This window comes from Panthera onca, chromosome A1 (genome assembly GCF_046562875.1).
Source record: "Panthera onca isolate mPanOnc1 chromosome A1, mPanOnc1 haplotype 2, whole genome shotgun sequence".
Classification (NCBI taxonomy): domain Eukaryota; kingdom Metazoa; phylum Chordata; class Mammalia; order Carnivora; family Felidae; genus Panthera; species Panthera onca.
Window position 1 is genome coordinate 218,137,724 of NC_138339.1, and position 24,620 is coordinate 218,162,343.

General features: G+C 43.6%; 1 protein-coding gene and 1 pseudogene across 5 annotated transcripts in view; one reads left to right on the plus strand and one right to left on the minus strand.

Annotated features, from left to right (window-relative positions):
* The first annotated feature begins 302 nt into the window (after positions 1-302).
* CYSLTR2 (cysteinyl leukotriene receptor 2) overlaps positions 303-24,620 on the plus strand; it is a 40,165-nt gene continuing 15,847 nt past the window's right edge. For 2 of the 5 annotated variants that reach the window (XM_060637220.3, XM_060637221.3), the window contains exon 1: positions 12,255-13,166. The gene's annotated coding sequence lies outside the window, so the exon portion shown is untranslated. Of the gene's footprint in view, positions 440-982; positions 1,234-9,056; positions 9,400-12,254; positions 13,167-24,620 lie in introns of those variants that run through there. The other 3 variants (XM_060637218.3, XM_060637219.3, XM_060637217.3) reach the window with 3 other exon arrangements.
* On the minus strand, positions 5,641-22,648 carry LOC132680580 (NADH dehydrogenase [ubiquinone] 1 subunit C1, mitochondrial pseudogene; annotated as a pseudogene).

Here is a 24,620-nt window from a genome sequence, read left to right on the forward strand (position 1 = left end):
TTTCCCTCCCCACTGGAGCAGAAAGTAGTGCTAATTGGGCCCTGGGAAGTCATCAACAGGAGTCTCATGGCTCATCTGTGAAACGCAAAGTGAATTGGTTCTTTTGGACAGTTCCTCAGTGGCTTGGTGCGTGTGACCTCCCTAATGACTCAGATGTCCTGGGCTATGTGGAATTCTGAGGTCTCCAGCTATTAAAGCAATTGTAAAGTACTCTTTAGATACTTGGATGCATGATGCATTTTGTGTTACTGTTTTCTTGGGCCATCAGCTTGTGCTCATTCTACTGAGCATGCCCAATTGAAGAAGAACATTCTGCCCCCATTTTCAGGGCTGTTGAAATGGAGAGAAGCCTGAGAAACTAAGAAAACTACAGTGCCAAATAAATGGGAGTGCCGTGGAAAAGCTCAGTAATACTAAGAAGAGTCCATCATTTCTGTTGGTAAGTAGAAATCACTTAATATGGATAGATGGGTTTATCATGTCAAAGGGATCTATGGTTTGTATCCCAGACATTGCTAATGGTCGGAGGATGCATAATTACTCAGCATCTCTGAAATGTGCCCACCTCATTATTTAGGCTATGTGTCATCTGACAATATCTCAAAGGGTCATTGCAATGTACATGATACATGTGTGTGTGTGGCAGTGCCTGCATGGGCTGGGCCCACGGAGGATGCCTAGTGACTGATTGTGGGAGCATCTGAGTGTGATCAACACATGCCCCTCATAGAGTAAAGAGCTCATCAGAGAAGCCCATCCATCAGCTCACATGGGCTGGGGTGGTGTAGTTGCCAGAGTCCAATCGGGAACACAGAGCCCACTCTGAGTATTTACAACAGGGAAGGTTTATGCTGTGATGGAGGAGCTGACTGAGAGAGGCATGAGGTAACACAGAGATGACCCACAATGGGAGGTGATTACCATGGTGGCTGCAGGGACAAAGGGAGGACATGGCCTTCCCCAAGCCCAGGGGTCTCCTTGCAGGATCTGGGGCCATGGTGGGCCAAGAAGGCAGGAACTGGAGCCACAGAGGAGACATAGCTGCCATCAGAAGGAAGGGAGAATGAGAAGAAATACCCTGGCTCCTCACTGCCTTCTTCCACACTCCAAATCCAGCCAGAAGCTGGGCTGACCTGGGGGTCTGAGATATGCATCCTTTAGGGATGAACCTGCCACCCCACCCCAGAGAGAGCAGAGGAGAAGGTGGGGTGGTGGTGAGGAGTAGAACTGAGGGTAAGCAAGCCCAAGCCCCAGGCTGCCAGGTGGGCCTCAGATCCTGCCTCACTGGTAAAGGAACCAGATGAATGGTCTTGCTCGGAGGTCTTCATCTGGGGTGACAGTCCATTTCCAACTATCTCCCCCTGTCTTGTCCTTGTCCCCAGCCTCCCCATCTCTATTTCCCAAATGTCTCTGAGGTTTTCTGCTCAAGATGGGTCATCCTTCTGTGTACAGATGTGAAAGGAGGAGGCACAGGCCTTCAGCCTGTTGCCATTGTGATTGCTGTTTAAATGCCTGGGCACAAGCAGTGCCTGGGCTGACCAAGCGCAGAGGGAAATCAGGGTAACACCACCACTTCTGCCGCTCTGCCTGGAACTAGGTGGAAATTGCTCACAGGGTCTCTCGGGGAGCCCCAGGTGCTCTGGCACAGAGCCTGGCCATGAGCTGGGAGATCAGGAGGGTCCCCTGCCCCTTACCCCCTACGTTAATTCTTAAAGCTCCAGCTTCAAACTCAGACTTGACCCAGGGAAAGCTGAGAACAGGACATTCCTTAGGGTTTTCTGGTAGCTCATTTGCTATTTTTCTCAAGAGTCCTTTTCCATCATCTGCCATGTTAAACTTCATGTTTATAAATTCTCCCCTTACCATCAAGTGATGGCTCAGCAGGAAGGAGGTCCTAGAGGGTGTAGGTGGATTTACCTCTTGCTAGCTGGCTGTGGCAGGATCCCCTCACCACACTTCTACTCCCAGTAAACCAGGCTGGCTTTGCCTTGTGTATAAACTGCTGTGTATCCACTATAAGTAAGGAATAAACATTAAAACTGCTTAACTGTGTTTATCAAGGATTATGATTTGTAAGGAATTGAGCCACAGTGAATACAATTTACTCTGATTCAGAATAAATTCATAACATCTTAAAAAATTCACAGACTCTGGGATTAGGACGTGGACATACATTTGATGCTACCATTCAGCCCACTACACTGGGTAATTCTTTTATCTGTTTGTCTTATCACAGAATGAGCCCTCCCATGCATAAACTTTGCTGCTTTCTAAATTCAAGGTTTCAAGTTTTGTTTCCACTCCTTCCCTTTGTTAATGACCTAAATAGAAACATGATTCATACTGACTTCTTCCTTGGTGTTTAATCTTGCATTATGAAAATAAACACTTTCCCTGATGCCCTTAACACTAGTTCTGACTTTTTAAGAATCCCAGGTTTGTGTTTACAAGAATATACCTGCTAGATTCAAATCAATGTCTCTAAAAGTCTGAGTAAAACTTCTGTGACTGGTGTGTCAATAAAATCAGCAAGAAATTGGCCCTGATTTTCCTTAATTCACTTTGTTATCCAGGACCAACTGAGATCTCCTTCAAAATCAGAGCTGATTCTCATCTTTCCAGGAATTCTGCAGGCCTTTAAGAGTTTTAGAGAAGTCCTTGGGCCACCTGGGTGGCTCAGTCAGTTGAGCATTTGAGTCTTGATTTTGGCTCGGGTCATGCCTCACCCTCTCATGGTTCGTGGGATTGAGCCTCATGTGGGGCTCTGCGCTGACAGCATGGAGCCTACTTGGGCTTCTCTCTCTCTCCCTCTCTCTCACCCTCCCCCACTCACGCTCCCCCCCACCTTCAAAATAAATCAATAAACTTAAAAAGAAAATCTATGAGTTCCAGAGAAGATCTCTGTGGCCTGAAACATGCTACACATAAAACAGGCTGACATTATTCCTGTTTTTTTCTCGAGGTTGTCAGGAAAAACAAATTAGAAAAATGTGTTGATTTATTTCTCTGCTCTTTTAGGGTTATATTTTTGTTTAAAGTCATGGATCTTTTCTGTTTCTACACTAAACAAATGCCTTCATTTGCCATCCTGGAAAGTTGGATTATAGTAAGATTTCATCTCTTTGTGTTATCAGGCCAAATTGTACCAAAAAAAGAGACTTTTTAGTGGATCCTTCTCAGTGAATGACTGCCTGCCTCTGGAATGCTTAGAAATTCCAGACTGTTCTAAAAATAAAAGAAAGTCTTAAGAGATTTCTCCTCTCCCTCCCTGAGGTTTACAGATTCAGAGGTAGAGGGGAAAAAGGGGAATTTTCCCTCCTCACTCATCTTTCTAACCATCAAAAGGAGTCTTATTCTGCTCCTTGAAAACCTGATAGGCAAGACTTAGTTCTGGGTGTGCAGGGTGAAATTTTTTCCACTGCTTTTATTTTAATGAGTTGGACATTAGCCAGTTTGCTGAACTTTTCGGGGAGGAGAAGGAACACCTATAATGATTGCCTGTAGACTTTGTTTCTCAAGCGTTTTTTTTTTTTTTTTTCTGAAGGTGAGAATAGTAATGTTGTGATATTTGTCCACTGTTAATTTCCACTTGGGTCAATCCAATATTAGAAACAGAGTTCCAGGCCCAGCAAGAACCTCGTTCTCTGAGCAGCAGCTTCGGCTCCAGCCCCTTCTCCACAGCCCCATGAAGAGCCAGTACAGCTAACCACCCGCCGTACCCCCGGTTCTGTGGTGTGAAGGTCACGTCACCACACTGTCCTGGCCACAGTCATTGTGGGAGAGCTGTGGGACATTTGTACAGTAGTTCCAGGAGCCCCTTTCCTCTTCATCTTCATAGCGGCAGCAGCCCAGAACTTTTGAGGAAGACATACTTTTTTATTTTTCTCCAAGTTTCAAGACTTTTGTCACTTGTGGAAACTACAGATGGGATAAGGAAGGATTTGTGGTTCTGACTCCTATCACCCGGCCAGAGTCAAGGCTGGGAAGGGCTGGGGCAGGGGCAGAATCAGTGGTTTCCAGGGTTGTAGGAGACCTAGACCTGTCCAGACCCAGCATGTCTTTCCTGTGGTATTTGGGCTGGCAGAGGACCCTAGTGGAGTGGGGTCAGGTGCACAGGCCCTGGGGACTGTTAGCAGCTTTTCAGACCCCTGTCCCAGGTTCTAGGCCTGGTGTGGCACCAGCCACGTAGCCGCCTGCCAGGACTGAGACCCTTTGCACGTCTGAGCCTGCACTTCTTCGGAAGAATCACGATGATTTTTAAGGTCTGTTCCAGGTCCAGTGAACAAATTCTAAACAGGCAAAACAAACAAAGCCTTCCTTGTTTATCTTCAAAGAAGCAACTGATGTTTTCTATCCAACACAACTTACCGTTTTGTGCTACTGTTAGGCCCTAAAATAGTGCCTTTTATTTTGGGAGATGAACAAACAGTTCCGTTTGACCGGAGCCTGGGAAAGGAGAAAGAGAGCCACCAACAGGAAACGTGACCTGAAAGGGAGGCTGAAATGGGTCCATGAAGGCAGACTGCTCACGGATGTGGGCATGAGGAACCACTGGCCTTGGCACCATGCTTTGGAGGATCCCTCTCTGGTCCTCCTCCAGTACTTCCTGTCCCAAGCGACAGGGAGGCTGTGGAACTAACCTCCTCCAACTTCACTGTCTATAGTGTGTTTAGGATACTTGAGAATTCAGCACCCAGATGTCCCCGGGGACTCCTTTGTGGCCGCCTCCTCAGATGTGTAAGAGCATACAATTTGTGGAGCTGTTCTGCCTAGCGGTGGTCAAGGGCAGCCGCTCTCAGGGGCAGGGAATGGACAAGAAAGCTGGAATATCCACAGGCCTAAGCGTGGGGCTCCTGATAACATGTGAGGGAGCCAAGGGTGGGACAAGAACACCGGCAGCTGCCGATGTCTGTGGTGACCAGAACCCCAATGAGTTAGAGATGTCTACACAACATACTACAGGAGTCCAATGATTCACAAACAAATATATGATGTTATAAGAAATAGTGATGGTGATGAACACTGTAAAGCAAAATAAAGCAGGTTAAGGGGGTAGAGTGTGTGTGTGTGGGAGGGGCCTTTTAGAAAGGGAGGTCAAGAAAGTCATGGTGGCATTTAAGCAGAGACCCAAATGAAGTGAGGAAGTAAGGGGACAGGGACATTATGGCAGGTGCCTGGAACAGCAGTAGGAAAGTCCTCAGGGATAGAGATGAAGTTGCACAGATACATAAGACGGACTGATAGGTCAGACCGTTGTGGACTATAAGGACTTTTTTGTTTGTTTTGTTTTGTTTTGCTTTGTTTTTGACTATAAGGATGTTTATTCTGAGAATATTGGGAAACCATTGCAGAGTTCTGGGCAGGAGACGATGTGATTTGATTTACTCTTGAAAAACAAGGGTAGAATAACAAGGGTGGAAACAGGAAGACAACTAGGTAGGATGTTATACAGCATTCTTTTTTTTTTTTTTTTGGACTTTTTCTAATTTATTTTAAAAATTACTTATTTTTAAAAATTGTGGTAAAATCTATGTAACATAAAATTGACCATTTTTAAGTTACAGTTCAGTGACATCAAGTACATTCACACTGTTATGCAATCACTATCCACCTCCAAAACTTTTCTCATCTTATAAGACCAAAAATCTATATGCATTAAACAATAACTCCTCATTTCCCCCTTCCTTCAGCCTCTGGCAACCACCCTTGTACTTTCTGTCTTTATGAATTTGACTTATTTTATTTTATTTAAGAATACGGAAGTATTTTTGTTTTTTCATTTAATGACGCAAAACACAAATGCTGATTTGACATACACTCACATATAACTTTTTCTCTCATATTTACAACTCAACAGATTGGTGAATCCAAAGAAACTGGTATAATCACTATATAGAGCATACTGTGTTAGTATTTCAGAAGTTTATTCCAGCCCATTTCTTCTCTGATACTCTAAAACACCTTCATTATGTTGTTTGATGAGATAGATTCACAAGAAGATGGAGGTGCCCAAGGTCAGTCCAACTTGCAGCCAGTCAGGTCTGTTATGTGGTGGCTCCCAAATGTACAACTTTGATTGCACTGCAGAGCTGCTTGGGAGACTTGGCTAGAGCCAGCAGCTTGGAGAAGGGGCACAAATATGTAGCTGGTGCCAACTTGCTGGGCCAGGCTCCTGAATTTGATTACTTTAGATACCTCATAAAAGTGCAATCACACAGTATTTGTCTTTTTGTGACTAGCTTAGTTCACTTAACATAGTATCCTCAAGGTTCATCCATGTTGTAGCATGTGTCAGAACTCCCCCCTCCCCTTTTTTAGGCTGAATAATATTTCATTGTATGTACATATTATATTTTGCATATCCATTCATCCATCAATGGATACTTTAGTTGCTTCCACCTTTTGGTTATTGTGAATAATACTACTATGAACATGAGTGTACAAATGGCTCTTAAAATGTACCTCGTTGTGCAATAGCTGCTTTCAATCCTTTGGGGCATATACTCAGAAGTAGAATTGCCATATCATATGGAGGGTAATTCTATTTTTAATTTTTTGGGAGAAACCACACACATCCTACCAACAATGCACTAGAGTCTGTTTTCTTCACTTCCTTTTCACACTTGTTATTTTTTCTTTTTTGGGTAACAGTCATCTTAATGGGTGTGAAGTAGCACCTCATTGTGGTTTTGAGTTGCATTTCTATAATGGTTAGTAATGTTGAGTATCTTTTCATGTGCTCGTTGGCCATTTGTATATTTTCTATTTCTATATTCTTTTTTTTTAATTTTTTTTAACGTTTATTTATTTTTGAGACAGAGAGAGACAGAGCATGAACGGGGGAGGGGCAGAGAGAGAGGGAGACACAGAATCCGAAACAGGCTCCAGGCTCTGAGCCATCAGCCCAGAGCCCGACATGGGGCTCGAACTCATGGACCGTGAGATCCTGACCTGAGCTGAAGTCGGAGGCTTAACTGAATGAGCCACCCAGGCGCCCCTCTATATTCTTTATATTCAAGTCCTTTGCCCATTTTTAAATTGGGTTGTTAGTTTTTGTTGCTGTTGAGTTATAGTTCTATTTTTATTCTGGATATTAATCCTTTATCAGATATGTGATTTGCAAATATTTTCTCCCATTTTGTGGATTGACTTATTACCCTTTGATGTGTCCTTTGATGCACAAAAGTTTTTAATTTTGATAAAGTCGAATTTGTCTATTTTTTCTTTTAAAATCTGTATTATATTCAAGAAATCATTGCAAAATCCATGAAGCTTTCCTCTATGTTTTCTTCTAAGAGTTTTATAGTTTTAGCTCCTTTGCTTAGATCTTTGAACTATTTTGAGTTAATTTTTTGTATATGGTGTTAGGTAAGGGTCCAACTTCATTCTTTCACACGTGAATATCCAATTTTCTCAGAACTACTTGTTGAAAACACTGTCTTTTCCTATAAATGGTCTTGGCACCCTTATTAAAAGTTACTAGACCCTATATGTGAGTTTGTTTCTGAGATCTCTATTCTACTTCATTAGGCTATTACCTATCTTTATGCCAAGACTATACTGTTTTTCACTACTGTAGTGCTGTAGTCAGTTTTGACATCAGGAAGTATCGGTCCTCCAACTTTGTTCTTTTTCAAGATTGTTTTGGTTATTTGGGAGTCCTTTAGATTCCATATGAATTTTAGAATAGATTTTTCTACATCTGAGAAAAATATCATTGGGATTTTATTAGGGATTGTATTGAATCTGTAGATTGATTTGGATATTATTGATGTCTTAATAATATTAAGTCTTTTAACCGATGAACATGGGATGTCTTTCCATTTATTTATGTCTTCTTTAATTTCTTTCAGCACTGTTTTGTAGTGTTCAGTGTATAAGTCTCCTTAATTAATACCTAAATACCTTATTTATTTATTCTTTTTTAAAAAAAGTTTATTTTTTTAAAGTTTATACACTTCCAGTGCAGAGCCTGATGTGGGGTTCGAACCCATGAGCCAAGGATGCTTAAGTCAGACTCTTAACCAACTGAGCCACCCAGGCACCCCTATTTATTCTTTTCAATGTTACTGTAATTGGAATTGTTCTTTAATTTCCTTTTGGGTTATTCATTTTTAACATATAGAAATGCAAGCTGATTTTTGTGTGTTAACTTTGTATCCTGCAACTTTGCTGAATTTGTTTATTCTAACAGATTTTATTTTGTATGTAGCATCTTTAGGGTTTTTTACATATAATTTTATATTATCTGCAAACAGACATAGTTTTACTTATTTCTTTCCAATTTGGGTGTCTGTTATTTCTTGTCTAATGTTACTGCAACATTCTATACAAAAAACTATGAGAATTTTAATGGGGGCTGGGAAAGTGAGAAATGGTTGGATTGAGGACACATTTTGCTGCTAGAACAAATAGAATTGTTTGGCTTGGATATGGTTGTGGGAGAAAGAGAGGAGTTAAGAATGACTTCTAGGTTTACAGACGTAATAACTGGTTGAACCATTGTGGTGCCATTTATTAGATGGTGTAGTTGGGGGAGTATATGCTTGGGAGAAGCCATATTAAATGTGGCCATGGATGTGGACAACATACATAAAAGCAAGAGAATATGGTAGGAAGAGGTCAGAAGACAGACTTTTGGGGCAAGCTCACATTTAGAAAAGGAGAAGAAAAGGAATCAGAAAGGAAGGCAATGAAGAAGCAACTGAAGGGGTAGAAAAAGAACAAGGAGAGTCAGAGAAACAAAAAGGAGAAAGTTGCAAGAAAGTGGCTTTGGTTAACTGTGCAACAAATTGGGGAAGGAAGATGAGGACTGAGCAAGGACCTTTTACATGAGTGTCACTGGTGACCTCCAACACAGTATTTGCAGTAGAATGGGGAAGGCCTCCACCCATGTGCAAATAAATCGGAAAAGCAAGTGGGTAACGGGAAATGCTCTAAACAACTCTAAAGTGCTATACCTATAAGGCATATGAGGTGACATTGATGTTAGTGTTGTCATGGGAACAAAAACCATTTAGGAGAACCAATAGCTGCCTAATACGGGTGACTCTAACTCATCACATTCCCCAGATCTGTTGGGAAAGATGCTGATAAAAACAGTGTTAGAGAGACAGGGCTAATCCCTAAAAGGTTTCTTCCTTTTAGAGGTAGTCCCTAGCTGAAATATCTCCCCCTTCTTCCTGAGAAGGAAGCCAGACCAACACCCACACCAAGTCCTATAAGCACAGAAACACCAGCTGACCAAAGTTCCTTATCTTCTTGCTGTGAGCTGAAACTGTTTATAAACTAAATTTGCTCTTTCACTTTTCTTCTGAAAAAGCTGGATTACTTGGAGGAGGAAGGTGGGAGGAATAGAGAAGACCGAAGCAAAGCCAGCTGAAACACAGAAACCTTTGGGTGAGCATTTTCATCTTTGCTTTGTTAATTCATTACTGAGAATTAGACCTTGCTTATCACTTCATAGTCGGAAGAATGACTTTTGAAAAGTATGTTAATTTTGTTCTAGTGTAAACTTTTTTCCTACCATATACATGGCAGTTTAAAAGATGTTGGGAAAGTATAGAAAAGTAGAAGGAAGTAAAAACCACTACTGAGCTAGTCTCTATTGACATTTTGGGGGATATTTCTTTTCATTCTTTTTTTGCATGTCTGCATATAGTTTTAGTTTGATCTCCACTGTTGTGTCCATACAGTGTGGATTACTTAATGATAATTTTTTTCCCGTTAGAGCATAAATTGTTTCTACATTGCTGTAAATTCTTCATAACGGTAATTTTAAATTGCTGGATATTGTTGCATTGAAGAGATTTGCTACATCTCACTCAAGCATTCCCTTGCTTTTGGCCATAGAGCATCTTTCTTATTTTTTATATACTGGGACATTTAATGTTTATTTTTTGAGAGAGCAAGAGGCAGAGAGAGAGGGAGACAGAGGACCCGAAGTGGGCTCTGCGCTGACAGCAGAGAGCCCACATGGGGCTTAAACTCACAAACCATGAAATCATGACCTGAGCTGAAGTCAGACGCTTAACCAACTGAGCCACCTAGGCACCCTGCAACTGGGTCATTTTATTATGTAAAATGTATCTTTTTCCCATTCAGGGGAGAGGCAATATATTGGGGGAGAGGAAGTTAAATTTGAGAATGTAGGTGTCAGTGGTTTTACGTGGAGGTAGAAAGAGAGAGAGTGTGTGTGTGTGTTTGAGAGCATATGTGTATAATCTGTTTATTACCTCTTTGGGACCTGATTCAGTGGTTTAGCTGCACATTCAGCCAAAATCACCTGATTCTGAGGAAATTAAAAAGTATCCCTAAAATAACTAAAACCTAGATTTTAGAGGTAAGCCAGTCATGTGTAGTAGTCTTTTGTTTTGTTTTGGTTTGTTTTTCAAAAATTTCCCAGATTGTTCTAATGGGTGGCCAGCAAAATAATAGCTGACATAGGTCATTTGAAACATTTTCCTGTCTCTGACCCATGCCTGAGATCAATATGTATTAAGGGAAGGAGAGGTACAATTTCAGGCAAGCCACCCAGATCTTTCTTTTAATACTATATTAATAATGCAGAAGTAATTTGTGGGAAACATAAAATGAACAAAACCTCTAGAAATTTCTATCATCCACCTCACCCACATAAACTCTTGAGATGAGAATCTATTTATGAGTTTCAACTTACTAATGCTTTAAAGACATGGATTTGTTTCCAGTGCATTGGTTAAAAGATAGGGAGGTTGGGGCTCCAGAATGTTCCAAATGAATCAAAATTAAGCCCAGCATCTGTTAGCATTCTGCCTTCCTACCCACCTGGGGTTATCAGGGTACAAGACAACATAAATAACACCTGTTCTGGAAGAAAAATAACATATTTTTGCAATGTTCTCATTGCTCTGTGTCAGGATCACCTTGGGCCTTTTTGGTATCTCATGTGTATTCCAGACTCAGAGACTCCCATTTTTCAAGTTTGTCTTACACACCAGACTTGGGAGGCACACTCGTCCTCCAAGGCTAAGCCTGGAAGATAAAAGCCTAACGAGAGCTTGTACAGTTACCCAGTGGGCTCTCCTTAACATAGCAGCCAAAGAGAGAAAGACAAACATTTGTCTGGATTGCTCAGCTTTGCCATTGCACCTTATCAAATTTATGTCAGAACCTCCAGCACCATATCTGTGATTTTCTGGGGGGCACTGACCACTGCCTTCTTTGTATTGGAGTTAGTTATGTGCAGGTGTCAACCCTTCTACTGACCAAGAATGCCCGAAGATGGAGTCCTTGCAGAAAACCTAGTACATGAGCTCTGTTAAGAATAGATGAGAAGGTAGGGGAGCCTGGGTGGCTCAGTCAGTTGAGCATTTGACTTCGGCTCGGGTCATGATCTCACAGTTGGTGAGTTCCAGTCCCACATCGGGCTTTGCTCTAACAGTGCCAGGCCTGCTTCTGATTCTGTCTCCCTCTCTCTATCCCTCCCCACTCAAGCTCTCTGTCTCTCTCAAAAATAAATGAAATTAAAGACTAGATGGGAAGGCATAAATATATTAATTCATTAATGAATGTGGAGTTTAGCTAATAGCTTATGTTTATCTCTGTTGAACCTATTGACCTCTTTATATCATTAACTGACCCATGGAGAAAACGGTACAAGGTTTCAGAGTATTTAAAGCAAAACTTCTTCCTATCGGATAGATGACTTAGTGGCAGTGTAGGCTGATGCCCTTGACAAGGGAACTAGTAGAAGCTGGAGCAGTGAGTGGGAACCAAAGCATCTCAAAAGTTGGAAGCGTCCTTGAGAAGAGCCAGGGTCAGGAAAGTAAACTTTTTGTTTCTCTGGTGTTTCGAAGAGAGGTTTCAAGGAAAAGGGGAAGGAGATTTGAAGAGAACTAGAAGGAAAAAGAGAGGGGAAGGGAGGGAGGACAGGACAGGGGTGGGGGTGGGGGATAGACAGAAGAATTAAGTGGAGGGAAAGCGGGGAGCACAGCCTCTTTGCTCCAGGGATTTAAAGATTAATTAAGCTGGAAGAATTTAAAAGGATCCAGTGTACATACCTTTATTGTACATTATAAAAACAAGAATTTTTTTATCATTAAAAAAAAAAACAATTTCCCGTCTTTTCATGTTTAGTACAGAACACATGATGGTCTACAGAGTACGTGGGGGCATTGCCGATTCTTTAAAGGATGTTGGTTTCATTGTATTTTGAGTTTTACCTTAACGATAACTTTGTTCTCTTATAAATTCTCTGAGAGGATTAAAGTCCGTTTTCCTGGCAGACACAAATCCCTACGGGGAACTTGGCACAAAGTGAGAAAAACAACTGTCAGCCCTCAGAGATACAGTGTCCCTTTCTACAGTGTTTAGAACAGAGCACTATTTGGGTTCTTTCTGTCAATACCCCTCTACCCCCATGCCACTGATTCTGTATGCCTGTCCCCAGAGCCTAGATTGAATTTAAGAAGTGGAAAGTTGGTGAGGAAAAATGTGCAAACGTCATTTTGTTACAAAAGACCATCGGGATTCTTTTCCTTAGAAAATATTTATTGTGAGACATAAAATGAGGGAGGTGAATAATACCTTCATTAGCTCATTCAGTGGCCATTTATTTGAGCATGTTTATGTGCCACAAGCCATGCTAGGGCCTGAGGATACAGTGGTAGACAAGTGAGGCTTCCTCCTGCCGTTAGTGGTGACCAGTCTGGTGGGTGGGGTTAGACAGGAGCTATGGCTGGCCCATGGGGTAGGTGCTGGGACAGAAAGCCCATGGGGCAGCAGGGCCAGGTGGGGCAGTAGCCAGCCAAGAGCTCCAGGGGGCAGAGAAGGCTTTTTCTGGAAGAAATGATGTCATAAAGAAACCTGAGATTGGGTAAAAGATGGCCAGGTGATGAGCTGGAGCTCAGAGTAAATAGGCAACAGAAAGCCAGGTGTGTTGGTTCACGAGGCTGGAATGGACTTTACTGAGGGGAGTGGAATGGAGAGAATATCCCAGATGACAAGATCCACATTGTGATGTGCCTGGAGTTGAACTTGATTCTGATGTGATGGTGATAAACAGAAGAGTAATATGGTCAGATATGCCTTTTGGAAAGGTCACTCTGGCCACTGTGTAGAGAATGAACTGAGAACAGCAAGAGTGGGGGCAGGGAGCCATTCAGGAGACTGTGTCCTTTGTGCAGGTGAGAGATGACAACTTGTACTGGGACCACCATCAGCTCCTCTGTAACGTCTATACCAGAGCATAGACAGGAGGGTAATGAGGCCAGGCCTCCCTTGGAGAAGACACTGGACAGCAGGACAGGCCAGGGGAGGAGGAAAGCCCGTGGTTTGCTCTTGTTCCGTGCCCTCTCCTCATTAGGCTACGGATGCCCACTGCCCCCGGGGCCACTGGCAGCTTCCTAGGGCACCTTCCTGGGCCATTACCTTGGTTTTCCATTTTTCCATACATATCAAAACACACCTCCTTATCTATTTGTTATCAATTATCCCACATCCGGCATGCCAAAAAGTTCTCAGGCTTTTCTTCCCTTGGCAACAGGCAGAGTTGCATTAGGCATGACACTGCATTGACTGTGCCAGGCTCAGGGCAGCTTCGTGTCGGAGGCTTTCTTTCACCTGTGTTGCCTCCTGGTCTTCTGGATAACTCTGAGAGGTTGAGTACTCGCTAATGTTCACACAGTTAGCAAGGGGTAGAGCTGGGATTGGGATCCTGTTGCAATTTAAAGTTTTTCTATGACATCGCAATGCCTCGGTATCATTCCAGGAAACAAAGAACGTTTAACAAGCTCCCTTTGTAAATGATTTCTTGGCTCTAAAAAGTGAATTTGATGGTGAAATATGAGATGGCTCGGTAGGATGGAAGAGAAAGAGAGGGAGTTTTAATTTTGAATGAGTGGGCTTTGAGGGAGCCTCTGAGTCATGGCTCTTAGGCACTTTCATTGCAGGCAAGGAAAGTCCCTAATGCTGACACAGTCATGAGGAAATTATTGGACTGAGTTGGGCAATGGCTTCTGAGATGACACTTGCTGGCTTCTGTCTTTCTTCTGTCTTTGCAACTCGAAGACTGGAGAATCAGAGACAGATGCAAAGTGGCCCTGAGGCCTTCCTGAGGCCAGGAACTGGGCAAATCACAGATACCACCATTCTTCCTGCATACACTGGTGAAGGGCATTTGGGGACAAAAAATTGTCGAGGTATTTTTATAAAATTAAATCCATAATCCGTGTCATAGGATTATTACATTATTAACATTATTACTAACAAAGAGCTGAGAAAAGTTATAAGAGCCAGAGAAAAGATAGCACGTAGTCAAAATAATGCTTAAAAAATGAAGTTATATGTTTAAGGAGCCCAGAGTGGTCCCTGTGTGTTCGGGGTTCTTTGCGTTCAATTTGTCTTTGTTTGTTGTAGCGGCTGAGTGTTACTGGTTAGGGAGAACATGGAAGAAAAACTAGCTTTGGGAGAATAGTAGAGAATGAAACAAGGAAATTAAGCAAAGACAGAGGCAGAAGGAGGACGTCAGAGATAGTGCCACACATCTCACTCCTGGGGGCAGAGAGAGGCCCCTTCACATGCTCGGATGCCGACCTTCTGCTAGGCTTCAGCTCCTGCTGTGCCTCTGGGGATAATTTGCTCTCTGGAAGCATTTGTACCCTCCAAATACACAATAAAGAATGAAATTGTGAAGAAAGTCCAATTTGAAGGGGCAATTATCCACAAATGTGTCCAAAATTCATAGGCACCTTTTTGCACAGGAAAATTATCCAGAAAGGAACGTCACAGGAGAATGTATAAACGAGGAGAAAAGCAACCAAGCAAACAGAGGAGAAAAGCTTACCTGCAAGGGGTAGAAAAAAAGGCAACTGTTGTTCACCTCTAAGTCTGATGCTGACATCTGACCTCTGACATTTTGGCCACACTAGCGCTTTCCAAATGGTCACTTTTCATCCATACAGATCTTTGCCCTAGTGGCAACTCTAGCAATACACATTTTCTTACGGTGCTTCTTCCGTCTGTCCCTGTGCATTTGTGGCGGTGGATGTCATTTTACCACACATTTTGTGGTCTGAGCAAAGTTCCCCTTTCAGTGGGAACACAGCCAGTGTGTGCTACATATCCAGTCCCACTCCCAAACTGGACCTAACAGTCAACAGTTCAAGAGGGCCCAGCAGCTTTAGGAAGAGCCCGGGCCAGGAAAGTTCTGGCGGCTCCCTTAAGCTCACAGGAGTCGGGAAAGGTGCTAAAAGGAGAGGAAGGCCGATGCAAACTGAAGGGCACATGTGGATCAGCGGCTGGACAAAATCACTGAAAAGTTGGCAATCCAACTGCTACGATTTTATGAAAATATTCTGATTAGGAAACTTGATATCATAAGGTGCTTAGTCTTTAGAGCTAAAATAGGAAATCAAATTAATGAAATTCAAAATTTATTTTGGGGGTTTCTGAACTTTCTCTGAACATTCTGGAATTTAGTCAGCAGGCAGGTCAGGAAGACTGACCAATTCGCAGTATCCTCCTTCAGTATCCCGGTGGGTTCCTGAAGAATCTGAGGAGAGATGGCGATGGGGTCTGGAAATTTTGGTTATAAAAGAAGCCACTTAGGGGGCATCTGGGTGGCTCAGTCAGATGAGAGACTAACTCTTGATTTTGGTTCAGATCATAATCCCAGGGTCGTGGGATTGAGCCCTGCATCAGACTCCATGATGGCATGGAGCCTGCTTGGGATTCTTTCTCCCTTTCCCTCTGCCCCTCTCCCCTGCTCACGTGCGCTCTCTCTCTCTCTCTCAAATAAAAAAATAAAAATAAACCACTTAGTTTAGGCAATTACAAGGGAGAAAGTGTTCAGTGCACTCGGTCACCACAGAGGTCCTCCTTCTGTTGTGACGACTGCTTGTGAAAGCCTCCCCGCCCTTGCTGCAAGGGCTCACTCAGGTCTTCTCTGTATGGAACACAGGCCAGATCCAAAGACCCTTCCTCAGAGGTTTCAAGCTACTCCAGAAACCCACAGCAAGCCTATGAACAACACACTGAATTTTCTGCCTGCTGAGTTCCAGGGTGAATCAGACACAGGTTGGTGGGACCTGGGAAGACAGGGCTCTGTGAGCTTTGCAACTTCCAAATGTGGAGTCCTAACTAGAGGACAAGAATTAGACAATAAAACTCTGCATAGGCCATGGGGCAGAAACTCCAATTATCCTTCAGGGTGAATTATCAGGCCCCGGGACTCTGGCTGAAAAGTCCCTCTGGCCCCAGAGCTGTTAAGGAGAATCCCTACAATACAGAGAAAGTCAGTTAGAGAATTTCCTCCTCAGGGTACTTCCAGAGCCATAAATACTATTCAACATTTACTGTTTTACAGCAGATCTGGGTCAAGGTGCTGACCCAGCTATGAGGCCTGGGGAGGTAAATGGCATTTGGAAGGCAAAAGGGCATTAGCCTGGTGGTTTGCAAAGTGACTTGCACTTTGGGGCACCTTGAGGCACTTTGCGGGGAGACAGGGAAAGGGAGGGATTGGAGCAGCAGAATGCTCCAAAGTGCTGACTCCAAGGAAAAGGGGAATTCCTGACCCCATTTATTCTGGAAACCTGGGGACAAGCCCAGCTCCTCAATAATCAAAAGATGTTGTCACCTCCATTCTTTTTGTCTGTATTTCTGTTTTGGTCTCCAAGAACTTAATTTATGTTATCCCTTTGGAAAAAATCTGAAAGTACAAAACTGTTCCCAGGAGGCCAGAAAGTATACGAAGCTTTACATGCCTTCCATGACATTTGGGGCCAGTTCCAACTATTAAGTTAGCAGTCTTGGATATCAAGAACCAGGCACTCAATGATACTTCCCTGTTTGGGAGTCAGGGAGACGTATCTGGTCAGCACTCTGGGGCCTCTGGGATTTCAAGGGACAAACATTTTGCAGACTCTTCCAATCCAGAGGGTTGCATCCTCTCTTCACAACCTGAGGGGCTCAGTCTGCGGTCCTTTGCAGTAATAACAGCTCCCACGCTGTGCTTTCTCTCGTCCCAGCCCTGGCCTGGGTGCCATTTGTGCGTCACCCCACTTCATCCTCACAGCAGCCCCGTGGCAGAATGACTAGTGCTATCACTGCCCCCATTTTACCAAGGAGGAATGGAGGCACAGGGAGATGAAGTTACTTGCCCAGGGTAACTCACAAAGCCAGTGAGTGAAAGAACCAGTGCTCAGTCACTGCTTCCTCCCTGCAGAGGCACCATTTCTTTTTATCCTTAAATCATCTCTCAGCCTTGCTTTTCCAGTGTGACTCATGCCCCCAGGGCCTTTTCACCTTTTAAATCATTTCTCTGGGCCCCCAATTCGAAGTTTAATCATAATAGTCAACATCGTTGAGTGCTCACACTGTGTGAGATACTTCACCCTCCCTGTGCCATTTCCAGATGAGGAAACCGAGGCCCAGAGAAGATAAATCACTTGCACAAGATCCCCAGGCTTGTAAGTGGCAGATATGGCTCCACGATCTTATACCAACTCCCTCCTCTGAACATTTCCATGAACTATAAAAAGAATGTCCTATTCGCTATTCCACAGTATGCAGTAGCTCTGGGAGCTAAAATCCAAATTATACTCTAAAGTTGACAGAGGAAACAAAGGGCATTATTGTCGGGGAGTAGTGAACCGCAGGGTGGCTATTAAAGCTGCATGCGGTGGAGAACTACAAACCCACGGCGACATAGTGTGAGGACGTACATGTATGAGAGGAGGAAAGGGAGAGGTCTGATGGGGCTGTGAATTCACCTGGACCATCAAATCCCACGGTTCTGTGATGGTTTAATCTCACGATGGTATACAGGTCAGGAGATGCTAACAGTTTCTAAGCATCAGCGAACAAAATTCAAGGACCGTGATGACTTTGTACATGGAGAGTAAGACACGGAGAGAATTCAAGGCACGTCATACAAAAGTAGTAGAGCTAACTCTGTCAACTGATTGGATGTAAGATATACAAGAAAGAAAAATTAAAGCAAACATCCCCCAAATGGCCACCAGCTGTATTGGTCTGCTCAAGCTGCCATAACAAAATAACCACAGACCAGGAGGTTTAAATAACAAGAACTTATTTCACACAGTTCTAGGGGCTGGAAGTCCAAATCAAGGTGCTGACAAGGTAGGTTTTATTCTGAGGCCTTTCTTCTTGGCTTGTAGGTGGCCACCATCTGACTATGTCCTCCCATGGCAGAGAGTGTTTCTTCTCCTAAGGACACTAGTCCTATTGGATCAGAGCCCTACCCTGTGACCTTATTTAACATCAATTAACTCCATAAAAGCCCTGTCTCCAATACAGTCACATTTGAGGCTGGGGCTTCAACATAAAAATTTTGGGGGCACACAAACATTCAGCCCAATAACACCAGCTGAGTGGGATTGGTTTGAGAGGGAGGAGAAACCCAAGGAAGATGTGAGCAGAGACAGAGTCTCCAAATAAGTCTATCCTGTAGACAACTGGAAATGTAGGAATATGGCTTATATTAGAAGTCAGGAAAAAACACTTAAAAATTTTCTAGTTCTCAGAGGTTTTTTTCCTTTAGTTATAAAATTGAGATAATACTAACTCAGCCTATCACACAAGATAGGCCAAGTGAAGCAAATGACATAACTGAGAAATTTTTTTTGCAAATTGTAAGTTAAAAATATGATATTTTCATATGAAAAAGACATCTGGGAGTCAGAGGCAGAGAGATGGAGTAAAGTCTTCATCGTGGGTGAGTTCTTGGGGGATTAGAGAGAGGTGAGCTGAGGATGGCTGGTGGGGCTCCAGTGGTTGTTCACAATTGGTAAAGAAGAACTAACAGTGGATTACTGAACAATCAGGAAATGGAAAACCACAAGTACCCAGGACCACAGAAGTTAGAGAAGTGGATGTTTCATAGACAAGACATGAGGAACAAATTCTAGAGTGACTGAGAAGGAAGTCTGAGAGGCAGCAGTAGTACGCGCTGGTGAGCAGGAGCAGATGACCTTATCTTAGTCATGTATGATTCGGAGGGGGCTCTCAGGAGGTGGTGGGGATGGGGCAGGGCAGCTCTTGTTGTAAATTAAAAAGAGGAAGATGAGAAAAAAATGACAACAGTGAGCTCAGTAGTACAGAGAGTTAAGGTGTAACAGGACAAGCAAAACAAAAACTTGAATAGGTCACAGAATTAGTAGGAGAAGAGAGAACTGGCATTTGGTTGACCACCTGCTAGGCGTAGTGAACACATTCTTTCACTTGCAACTACAGGCAAGTCCTACAGGCTTTCTTAGCCTCATTTTGAAGGTGAGGAGGCTGAAGGTCAAAGGGTAAGTGTTCTACGACTAGAATGTGGGAGGGTAGGGAGTCAGAGCAGGTCTGCTACACTTCAGGCACAGTGTACATTCTAGTCTAGAGGTTCAGGTGGATGAAACGAAGAGAGGAAGAGACTGAAGTCACCGGAGGGAGGTTGGCTAAGAGTAACAATCAAGATGTCTCCAAAGAAAAGAAGACATGCATCTTCCCTCCCTGACTCAAAATCTTCCTCCGGCAATGCACCTCTTCATAACTACAGAACTCAAGAGTGTCTTCTCCCATCTTAGCAGTAACTTTCTCGACTGCTGCACCTCTATCAGCTCCCTGTCCTTGGACTTCCACCCCACCCCTCTGGTCACTGATAACCCTGAGACTTTATCCCCACTGACTACCTGGTTTTTCAACCAGTCTTTCTCTTGGCCTCCTTGATGTTGCATTCTTGATTGGTCTCTTACGGTTTGGCCAGCCTTTGTCAATCATCTTTCCAGCTCCTGTTCTCTGCCTGCCCCTTAATTGTGGATGTCCCTGCAAGGTCCCGTCTTTGACATTCTTTTCTTCTCTGTTCTCACACCCCTGTGAGGTCATCCACTTTTCTGGCTTCAGTTAGCATTAAGCACTGATGGCCCTGCTCTAGACTGCAAGGGGACAGTTCCATTTACATGTGTCACAAAAGCTTCAAACTCAGAACGTCCCAAATTGAACTCATTTTCCCCCAAACAACATCTTCCTCTTGTATTCTTTTTATTAGTGTAAGGCAACATTCTCCCTGCAAATACCTGAGAAGATCCCCCCCTTCCCTTGATTGGTCCCCCCTTCTATAACTGGTCCATCTGCAACTCTGGCCATCTCTCATTTTTCTTTATATCTCTTGGTCCCATCCAAATATGTCCACCCCCTCTGCCCTGGACAATCACAGGAGTGTCCTTTGCAATCTCTCTGAACTTAAGCTTGCCTCCTTCCAAACTGCCCTCCCATCTGCTGCCAGAATCACTTGTCTAAAATACAGATCTGCTTTCCATAATTCAAGGGCTCTCATTGCCCTCAGAGTAAAACCCAAACTCCTTAGTGTGGATGTAGGTCACTCGCAAATCACCCTCTGTTCACCTCATTCTCCCTTTCATGCTTCTCCTATACTGTATCACTTGCTGTTCCCCAAACTTGCCATGTGCTCTTAGCAACCAGTCTTCATATATCCTGCTCCCCTGTCTGGAACCCCTGTCCCCTTTCCCTAGTCAATCTTTCCCCCTTAGTAACCTAAAAATTCCCTTGTTCCCCAAGGCTGTTCCTATGGCATTCATTTGGATGGCCCTTCTCACCTTGCTTTATCTATTAACTTATCTGATTTAGTCAGCACCATGGAGGTTCCTGTAGGTCCGAGACTGTATTTTCTTCTTTGTCAGATACACAGGACCCAGTATCTGTGGCTCAAGTAGAGACAGAACAGCTTTGTAACAGAGAGCTGGGAACTGGGTTTCAGCCCCATCCCACCACTAAATCACAAGTGACCTTGGGCACACACACTATTCTACGCCTTTGCCCTCTGGTTGTTCTCATCTGTGCAATAGCTGATGCAGAGTACCTCGGGCTGTTTAAGGACTAATTGCGTTAATATACATAAGGAGCTTTGCAAGGTGCCTACCACAGAGTAAACACAATACAGGTTGGCTGTTGCTTATTTTGAATGAACAAACATCTGTGGCTTGAGGTGGAGGTGGCTAACAGAGGATGTGTGCTTTCCCAGAGCCCTTAGGCAGGTTTGGCCAAGGTGGGTAGCTTGAAGTGAGGGCAGTGAGGTTGCCTGATGAAATCAGACAGCCAAGGGCCTGATGTTAACTTGCCAGAAGCATTCTCAGTGTGGGAGTTAGAAGTTCCAGAGACAGTGGCCAAACAGAGGACCCAGAACGTCACCTAGTGGCAATCTGGGAGGCTGCCGGCAGGCCGGTCTAGCTCTCCTGACATGGCGCTGACAGATTAGGTGCTGCTGAAAATCCCATCATGAGTTCCTTGTAAAGATGATGCAAGCAGACTGCACCGGCGTTTATTCTCCAGAAGATTCTCTGTTCTTTAGAAGTTTATCACAATCTCACAGCATCCCGTTGTGTAATGCACATCCCTTTGCTGCTCTGCCGGGTATACCTACAGTCAGTGTGTCTGAGTGCCTCAGGCTTCAGGTTCTGAGACAGGTCCCAGAATTGAAGGTGAGTGTAGCTGTGACACACAGTAATGCTGACTGGGGTGGGGGGGGGGCACTCTGTGACAGGGTCTAATGATCACCTGTGAATGTGTCACAAATGTATTTTTCTTTAAAAATGTGTATTTTTCTAAGTATAGATGAAAATAATTTCTGTGATGTTTTGGACAGTTGCAGCTTTGCTACAACCATGAAAACATTCTAAGCATCAATGGAAGCTATTCATCCTGGTCAGATTTATCTGGTCATGCAGCACATTTGGTTTTCTTCGTAACTAAAATATGGAATCCCCATCTGCTGCTGCTTCTCACTGTTTCTTCTTTGTTGTTGGATCACCAGTAAAGCTGCAGGAGACAAAGCCCTAATTCTTTCCTTGTTTCAAGCCCCCTCTCAGTACAGGAAGCTGTACACATGCTCTTTCTCTTCTCCTGCCAAGGCGGTGGAAATTAGGCTGTCAGTTTATTTCCTAATTTTCCTTGAATTTACCTCTTCATGTATTTCTCAGCTTCCTGTCACGTACTTAATTGGTCTGGCTGATTTTACAGCCACAGATAGCAGGCAATTTTTTTTTTCGTTTTCCTTTTTTTTTACATTCTAGTGAAAGGTTGAAGTGTGATGTGGTCAGGTATATTTTATGTGGGCAGAAAAGAACAATCAATGTTTTAAAGGATTCTCAAGAGAAAGTGTTGAGCTAAATGGAATTTTGGATTTGAGCTGGTCCTGCATTTAGCCTGTGGCTGTTAGGTAAATGAGGCTTCTAGGAAGGGTATTAGTGTATTCTCTTTCTTTAGCATTCCATGGATTAAGATGCTCTTGGACTCAAAGCTCCAGCTTCTGTAGGTATTGTCTCCCTGAAGCACAGGCTGTTTGCCAGCCATCAACCGCTCCCACTCCCCTCCAGGCCCCTATAGGGCCCAGAAACAATCCCAATCTCAGGCAGAGGAATGGAAACAATTCTGGAACTCGGTGTTACCTGCAATTCTGGAACTCGGCTTTACCCTTAGGCTGATCTGATCCTGACTTTGTGCCATGACTCTGAAGTTGGGCATCTTTCCTGTCCTGAAATTTTGTCTCCACCTCATTAGGGAAAATGGACCCCTGCCTCGGCATCTCTGGCCTGAGTCTCTGTGTCCAAGGCTTTGTACAGCCCTTGGGCTCTCTAAGACCCAAGATCTCCATGACGCAAGGCCTCCAGACTTAGGGCCTCCAGGACTCAAAGCCTCCAAAATCCAGGGCTTCTGGGACCCAAGGCTCTCAAGGACTCAGGGCCTCCAGGATTCAGGGCCTGCCTGCACTGGTCAGGCCTCCTCTCAGGCCCCAAACCCTCTCCTTGCACTGTGGCTTGGCTGTAAAGGGTCTTGCAGCTTACAGATGGACTTCCCCATGAATTCTGCCTTGCTTCCCAGTTGCTCAAGGAATCCCTGTTGCTAGAGTCTGGTTTTGGTCCCCCCAAACATCTCAAGTTCCTGATGGAACATTTATTACTATCTATTGAGACCTCTTGTCTGTGGTTGTACCTGCTGGCTTCCATGCTCTACCTATGAGATGGGACTTTTCTCAGCATCCATAGCTGAGTGTCCCTGAAGGCTTGCCACACCCTAGTCAGGGAAGAGTGCAGGCTGCTTCCTAACCTTCCCAGGCTGCCCTTCTCATTGCAATTCACAAGCCATGTTAGTCTTGAGATGGGAGAAGTGGTAGTCTTCATGGTCAAAAAGTTTAAGGACTTGATTGCTTTCAAGTCCATTTTTCCTTTTTGAGATCCTTCCCTGGTCTGTTAGATACGAGATTTCCCTAAGATTCTCTCAGAATCTGGGCTCCAAAGTCAGGGTGTTTAAGACTAAAGTAGGTTCTGTATGGTCATATGGGTAGAATTCCATCCTTTCCAAAAAAAAAAATGTCATTTGTAATGGAAGCCTTCCATAGGAATTCCTCTAGCTGGTCATACACCAGTCTTATTTACCATGTCTTGTATCTTTGTCCCCTAAGGCTCTGTTTGTTGACCCTGGTTCTAGTGCTGCACCCATCCAGAGCTGACATAATTGTGACATCTAATCGAACTTCATGCTTGCTTCATGGACTTGATTTGTGTTGACTGTACTACCTCTAGCATTTCCTGATTCAAAGTTCGATCCTTCTGTCCTGGCCTTGCAAACCAGTAGATACTTTAATTCTCTATAACATTGAATTAAGACACTATCTCCAGTTCCTCATTTTACTGTATTCCCTTTCCCAAGTCAGGCTTACAGACTTCTAGCCTCTGAGGGATGATCTTTCTGAACCATATGTACATCCTTGACCTGTCTCCTGAACTCTAGAGTGTGTGCTCCTCATCCTAGCTAATGGCCTCACCATTCTCCCTATAACCCGAGCTGGAAACCTCAGACTTGCTGTTGAGATGGATCAAAAGCAGAGAGCCATTATCTGTGTAATCATAACTAAGCCCCTACCATCTCTCAGAAATAAGATGTGGCCCTCAGCTCTGCGTATAAGAAATCTCATCTTGTCAAGAAATCAATTCACACAAGCCAAACTCACAGGGAATTCATTTTTAACCCAGAATTCTGGTTATTCTGGTTTGGACATTTATAATGGGGGGGCTATACTTTCCCTTTATTGTAATCTTCCAGTTCACCATTCAAAGTCCATCCTTTCAGAGAGGACTGATGAAGCAGATGGGTTTTTAGAAGGTTCCCTGGTAGGAATAGACTGAAAGCAAAGGAGTGAAGTGGAATCAAGAGATTTTCATCGTAAACAGAATAAAGGTTATCAGTATTTCTGTACAGAATGCCTTTCTTGCAAATACCAACAGGAATCTACTTTTTACACTTCAAATGAATTTGAGAACTGAGGTCATCAACTCATCCTCATGGTCAGTGGGATGACAGATGTTGAAGCTAGGTCATTCCTACATTCATTCATGACAGTAAAGCAGCTAGGGAGCACTTACCCAGTGCCAACTACTCTATGAAGCTCTCTCTTTCTCTTTCTCTCTCTCGCTCTCTCTCTCTCTAATTTAATGTTTACAACAACCCCATGAAATAGATGTTATATATCCTTGTTGTGAGTTGAATTATGTCCCCCCCCAAAATATATCCAAGTACTAACCCCAGGTACCTGTGAATGTGACCTTATTTGGAAATAGAATCTTTGT